The 7,747-nt window shown below is 32.3% G+C and overlaps 1 long non-coding RNA gene across 1 annotated transcript; it reads right to left on the minus strand.

Moving 5' to 3' along the window:
• Positions 1-3,452: 3,452 nt before the first annotated feature.
• Positions 3,453-5,492, minus strand: LOC145634845 (uncharacterized). The gene is made up of 3 exons (XR_014113625.1): positions 5,218-5,492; positions 5,000-5,118; positions 3,453-3,761 (listed from the first exon to the last, which is right to left on the minus strand). It is a non-coding gene; the product is annotated as an uncharacterized LOC145634845 (long non-coding RNA).
• Positions 5,493-7,747: the final 2,255 nt, after the last annotated feature.

Consider the following 7,747-nt stretch of genomic DNA (forward strand, 5'->3'; position numbering starts at 1 on the left):
AAAAAAAATGTTACAAATAAAAATAATAAAATAAGTAGGAAATCTAAGTATATGCTAAAAATGACCCTTTTAAATGCATAAAGTGACCCTTTTAAATGAAAAAAGTTACCCTTTTGTATGAATAAAGTAACCCTTTTAACTTAATATTTAAGATAACTTTAATGCATATAAAGGGTAACTTTGGTGCAAATAAAGGGTAACTTTGGTACACAAAAAGGGTAACTTTGGTACACAAAAAGGGTAATTTTTGTACACAAAAGGGTAACTTTTGTACACAAAAAGGGTAACTTTTGTATACAAAAAGGGTAACTTTTGTACACAAAAAGCAATAATAACTAAACATATAAGAAAACAGAACACTTACATCAGTTGAAATTTTTTAAATTTCTTCATCAGTCATAATACCTTCTGGAAGCTCAAATGCAACAATGCGACCAGTGGTACCACTTGTAGAAGCACCCTTATCGATCATAACCCAAAGTAGGAGCTGGCTTAAAAACAGTTTCCCTAAAATTAAGTTGTGACACAGGATATGTAAAAGTATCCAACGGTCCCTGCCCATAACCACCAGCTTTGATCTCTAACTTAATCCGCTTCTTAATCTTTACATCCGTCCAATGTTGAATCAAAGGAAGAGTACTACTTTCCTTTTCACCTTGAAAATTTAGACGATGAAAATACATAATTTGCAAAGCCAGCAAACAACCACTAACATTTTGAGCATTTTCATCATCCTTATACTTCTGAACAACCTTCTTTAACTTTTTCAAAACATATGAACACCAATCGAAAGTTTTAATTTCATCAACTTTTTCAACAGCTTTCAACAACTTCAATGAAACGGTCCTATTAGTAGTAGGAGCTAAAAAGCTAGACATAGCTTGAAGAACAAAACACCTCTTAAATTCTTCCCCTCCATCAACCAAATCAACCATCCTAGACTCCAATTTCGACAAATGAAGAGGTTGCTTACCAGAAAGACCATAATCAGATCTCCATGCTTGAATGATACGTTTATCTACACTTTCATCTTCAGAATTTTTATTAAGTTCAGGAACGCAAATATCACTCAAAGGCAAGCAAAACACATCGCATATATCATTTCTAGTAACAACAAATTCTTTACCAGTAGCGATGGTAAACATGCAGCTACCAGCATTGAAGTTTTCAACAAGCCAAGGTAGCATTTGACGATTAAGAGTTTTTCAATTTAAGATGTAATAAACCTCCAAAACCAATTTCTTCAACAGCCTGTTTTTGCTCAGGACTAAAGTTTTGCAGCAAAATATCCAATGAATAGGGTCTACATCTTGCAATCAAGCTTCTTTGCTCCCTAAATAGAAAAAAAAAAAGAAAGAAAATTTAACTAAAACAATATAAAATAAAAACAAAATATAATTAAAAATGTAATAAAAAAATATGTATACTTACACAAAAGATTCAGAATCAGAATCAGAAAGCATTTCATAATCAGAATCTTCCACTGTATTAGCTTTCTTAGGTACAATTTTGGCCTTCTTAGGAACTATTTTGGCCTTCTCAGACTCTGGTTTGTCACTCTTAGAAATAATTAAGCCCTTCTCAGGAATTTTCACAGCCTTTTTAGGTACTGCTTTGCTCTTCTCAGGAGTTATCTGGGTATTTTTTGGTACTGGTTTAGCCTTAGCAGGCTCTTTAGGCTTTCCTTTTCTTTTTGTAGGCATTTTATAACGATAACCCACTACAAAAAAATGTCCATATAGAAACGGAATTCTAGCGACGGAATTTAAAGACGGAATTTAAAAATCCGTTTCTAATTTAGAAACGGAATTAAAAATTCCGTCGCTAAATTAGCAACGGAATTGAAAATCCGTCTCTAAATTAGAAACGGATTTTTTTTTTCCGTTGCTAGATTAGAAACAAATTTTTTTTCCGTTGATGAATCTAGCAACGGATTTTTTTCCGTTGCTAAATTTAGAGACGGATTTTTTTTTATCCGTTGCTAAGTTAGCAACGGATTTTTTTTTTCCGTTGCTAAGTTAGAGACGATTTTTTTTTTCCGTTGCTAATATGAGCAACGGATTTTTTATTCCGTCTCTAGATAATTTTTGAAACTAATTATTTAAAATATTACATTAGAGACGAATTATGTAAGTTAAATTCATCTCTAAACTAGAAACGGTTTTCAATCCGTCTCTAAACTGGAAACTGATTTTTAAATCCGTCTCTAAATTAGAGACAGATTTGAAAATCCGTTTCTAAATTAGAGACGGATTTTAAATTTCGTTTCTAAACTAGAGATGGATTTTAAATTTCGTCTCTAATATTTCTTTCATTTATTATCAATTATGTGCGTAAAAGTAAACAAATAATATTTGGTATAGTTGGTAAGAGTTTCAATATTTGACATTGAGGTCACGGGTTCGACTCCTACTAACAGTAATATTGCGATTGGAGATTCAAGGAGTGTTACATGGAAAGCCGAGTCGGGTTGACCCGAGTGAGGTCGACCCAAATAGCAGCTTTTTTTTCGATTCAAAATATTTTTTCCGTTGCTGAATCTAGCAACGGATTTTTTTTTCCGTTGCTTAATCTAGCAACGGATTTTTTAATCCGTTGCTAAAGCTAGCGGCAGATTTATTTTTCCGTTGCTAAATCTAGCGACGGATTTTTTTTTCCGTTGCTAAGTGCAGCGACGGATTTTTTTTTCCGTTTCTAAATTCATTTAGCGACAAGGTTTTTACCAACGGAGTGCTTCCGTTGATAAATCCGTAGCTAGCTATGTCCAGCGACGAATTTTTAGCAATTAGCAACGGATTTCACCAGTTGCTAAAAGGCCAAATTTTTGTAGTGACCACCTATTGAACCAACTGTATTTAATTATTAAAGTGAAATAATTACAAATTCAGAAATTACTCATGGAAAAATATAGAATAATGTGCATAAATGACACTTTAAAATGCATAAAGTGACCCTTTTAACAGCACAAAGTAACCCTTTTAACAGCACAAAGTGACCCTTTTAACAGTATAAAGTGACCCTTTTATATGCATAAAGTGACCCTTTTAACAACATAAAGTGACCCTTTTAACAGCATAAAGTGACTTTTTATATGCATAAAGTGACCCTTTTATATGCATAAAGTGCCCCTTTTATATGAATAAAGTGACCCTTTTATATGCATAAAGTGACCCTTTTATATGCAAAAAGTGACCCTTTTAACTGAAAAAGTTACTCATTTAACAACATACAGTGACTCTTTTAGCAGCATAAAGTTACCCTTTTAACATCATAAAGTGAACATTGTCAAAGCTTATAAATGACACATATGTCTATTACTCAAACACAATGAGCAATGCACATATGCATGTTAATCAAACACAGATGCACAAACACAATGCAAATGTGCCTACTATACACATAATCTAACTAAAACATAAAACCTAAACCAATAATCAGTTTAATTAGCATTCTCTGACTAAAACCTAACATACAAAATTTGAAGAATAATAAGCAAAATTTTGAACCAATTATATACAATGAACAATAAAATAAAGCAAAATTAAACATAATAACTTCAAAATTCAAATTCAATTATCATAATATGCATAAAAAATCAACTGAAAACTATAAAAAATAACATGCACTACTAATTCGACATATATAAGCGAAAGTTCAATTGAAAAATTTGAAAAAATGATGAAAAATTTAAGTAAACACACCTTCTTCAGCATCTACAGCCTTCTTTGTAATCTTCTTCTTCACCATTGCAGAATCAAACACTACGAAAATCGAAAACAAAATCAAAATCAAAAAATCTAAAAATCGAAGAATCAAAACAACTTAAACTAACAAAAATCTCAAAAAAATAAGTAAACAAACCTGAATTAAACAAATAACAACTTCACCAATAAAAGAGAAGAAAGAAAAAGTTCGAATATCAACAATGGAGGAGAGAGAAAACGCTCGAAATCGGAAGTTTTAGAGAGAGAAATCGCCAATTCAGAGTAAAAACGAGGAGAGAGAAAGAAGCTGGTGAGTGAATGAATGAAGAAGAGAGAGAAAGTGCAATTTGTTGGCAGTTTTATTTTCGCAATCATGAGATTGCACGTGCGGGACCACATAATTGGCAGTTGTTGGTTTCCACAACTTCCGCCATTCACAAATTTATTGTACACCGGCTTTAATTAAACATTTGTGAAAAAGTAATAATCTATAGTAATATATAAAGTGAGAGGGGGTTTTGGTTGATAAATTTTTCTTTCCCAAATTACCCCTCTCATTTTTTATTTTCTTTTAAAAAAACTACCTATATTTTTTAAAAAAATAACTACCATCAATAATAATAAAAAAAAAAAAAAAAAAAACTACCATTCTTTATTAAAAAGTTTAAAGCTAACTTTTTTTTTTTTAGGGAACTCATATCCATGATTTCATCATTTTATAAAGTCAATAATATATATATATATATATAATTACAATTAGGTATATAATATTTCGAAAAAAAAAAGGATTGAGACATATAGATTTCTTATATTGCACTCGCAATTTTGCGTGTGTCTCTTACCTTGTAATATTAAGATGCGCCGTCTTTAGGTTGTTTTTGGCGTATTTCTTAAGTTGTTTAGGATCATTCAGGGGAACAAACATACCATCAATGATCTCTAATTTGGGTTTATACAGTGTTGATTTCAGGCGGCAGTTCTAATGGAAGAGAAGAAGCAATTTCGAATGATGAGACCTGGGCTCCCATGTAAAGGCTGTCAATGAAGGGTTAATAAGAATACTTTTCAATAGATTTTTATTTCTTTTATCAAATTAGGTTCCAAAATTCACATAAACTTCTGCTCACTTATAGAAATTGACGAAATTGATCGGTATAATCTTTCATAAGTTCAGTAATGATGAAGTATAGGTAAATAGTTACATCAGAAGAACCCTATACTGATAATTAAATTAACGATATAACCCTAGATTGCGAAATTGATAATTGAAGATTAAACAATAAAGGAAATAATACCTAAGAAGCTCTTTTAATGGAGGAAAGACAGCTTAGAATGTACTTTAATGGTGATAATTAGGAGTACGCTTCAATGGATGTGAGCGAGAGAAGTGAGTACAATCTACAGCTTACAAAACCTAGATTGTGAAATAAAAAATTAAATCTTTCCTCATATGCCAATTTAATGATATACAAAAGGCTTGGAAGTCCACACTCTGAACATTACGATGGAGTACCTCTGACGCTGCTTTTCTTCCTCCGGAGCTTTCTCTGCCAACCTTGAATTCATAATCAGAGGAGAGAGACAAAGATATAAAGTAAAAGGGCTTAAATGGGGCAAATTGAAACAAGAATGATTTTCCGCGAATAGAAATTGGGGAAAAGAAAGGGTAGAAATGTCATTAAAATATTTTGGGGCAAATTCGTCTTAAAAGAATTCCCTATTTTCATGTTGGTCTGTTGGGGAACTTGTGGCTTTTATAGGTTAATAATTAATACAAGTACTACTATTTCTAATATTTTACAACACTATCAAAATGTGGTTTTGATAAGGGACTTTAATCAGGTTGAATATGGTTCAGATAAAGTGGGTGGTTCTACAAATATAGGTGGTCAAACAGAATTTCAGGATTGGAAATTTGATTCGGGGCTTTTAGACATTCCTTTTACGGGTCCAACTTTCACTTTGACCAATGGCTTTCACAATGGGCATCCTACATTTGAACGTCTTGATAAAGCTTATGCCTCACATGATTGCTTAGTTGACCATCCCGAAGCCTCTATTCTACACCAACCAATTCTCTTTTCAGATCATGCAGCTATTATACTTCGAGAACATAATGTTTCGGAGGGTCGTAAACCATATAGGGTTGACAATTGGTGTCTTCTTTCAAAGGAGGTAGCTAGTATTATTTCTTTATCTTGGAAGTTAGATATTTCGGGCTCTCCCATGTTTTCTATATCTCGAAAATTGGAAGGTCTACGTTCAAAGCTGCTTAATTGGTGTGTTACTCATAAGAAACTATGGGGTATCAACTGGAAAGAATTACCCGATTCAATCTCTCCGTTGGCTCAGAATCTGGAATCCAAACTTCATCCACATCTTTTTCTTTCTTTAAGGGAAGAAAAAGTCAAGCATTCTCAAACACCCTACCTCTATTGGAAGCAGCGGGCTAAAGTTAAATGGGATGTGTTAGGTGATTCCCACTCACAGCTTCTTTTTTCTTATGTTCAGACTCGACATCGAAGAAATACAATTCAAGGTTTACAGACCTCTTCAGAAGATTGGACACATGATCAAGCAAATATCCGCACTATCATTTTTGAGTACTTTTCCTCTCCTTATAGAAGTAATCAACCTCATGTGCAAATTCCTGAGTTTGATTGGTCGACTTTGAATATGCCCTGTCTTTCAGATGATGAAAAATATGCTCTTATGGTTCCTTTTTCTGCCTTGGAAATCAAGAGAGCTATGTTTAGTATCGATGATTGATCGAGGTTAAGTAGGTCGTTGGTTCTACCGACCCTAATCAAATTAACAATTTATAATGCCTAAACTTACACTAAACTAGTTAGTGGCAAGTAAAGGGTCGAACCACTAAGGAAGCTCACTCGTCCAACATCAATATCACTAATGCAAGAGTCAAGAGGGGAAATGTTTTTGTTGATATATTGGATAAAAAGCACTAAAACTACGAATAAGCAAAGATAAAGATGAATAAAATCAATAGAAAATTACGCTAGGGATTCGGGGGTGTCAAACATGACTAGAAAGAGGAGAATAACGGTGATTATCATGAAACATATGCCAAAGAACACAAGGTCCTACCTAAACAATTCATTCTCATGCAATAGTCTAGGCAAATCAATGAAAGAAGTCCATGCTAGTTAGGATCATTCTCATGCATCCTATTAGACACAAGCAAATCAAGAGAATAAAGAAACACAATTCATAAAACTCAATTTTAACAACTCATTCTCATGCAATCATTAAAATAGAGGTGATCTTAATCTAGTTCAAATCACTTTCATGCATTTTAACTAGAGGGAAATCAAATAAAGTGTAACAATAATCTCAAGCCATCAAAAATCATATCTTTCATCAATTTAAGGCATGTATTCAATCCAACCATCATCATTAATCCAACATTCAACACATATTTTCCACCCCCTTCCCCTAGCTAAGAAATTAGCCTAGAGAAGAGAGATTAAACATAATAGCAAAACCAAAAATAAATTCAAGAAACACAAAACAAAACATGATTAAGAACAATGAAAACAATAATAAATAGATAAACTAAAAGGATAACAAAAATAAGCAACAATAAAGCAAATAAATAAAGCTAAAGGAAAGGATTAGAGATTACTAGAGAGAGGATTAATGAAAGATGAAAACTTGAAGGAATTGCTTGATTGGAAATTAAACTTGACCAAAATTGATTACTTGGAAGAAAATTGAGCAATAATCTACTTTATCTCTCTAAAAATTATCTAATCTAACCCTAAGAGAGAGAAGCTCTCCTCAACTAACTAAGAAAAAATAGGAAAATCCCTTCCCTCTAATTACCCCAAAAATGGGTATTTATACAAAGCTCATAAAACTAAGAAAAATAAAAGAAATAAAAGAATGAGAAAAATAAGGAAAGACAAAAGAAAAATAAAAGAGTAAGGAAATAAGAAAAGGAAAAGGAAAATATAAAAAGAATTAAGAAAATAAAATAAAATAAAAGAAAAAGAAATTAAAATAAACCCACAAATCCCCCAAAA

The sequence above is a fragment of the Chenopodium album genome, chromosome 6 (assembly GCF_948465745.1).
Source record: "Chenopodium album chromosome 6, dcCheAlbu1.1, whole genome shotgun sequence".
NCBI lineage: Eukaryota > Viridiplantae > Streptophyta > Magnoliopsida > Caryophyllales > Amaranthaceae > Chenopodium > Chenopodium album.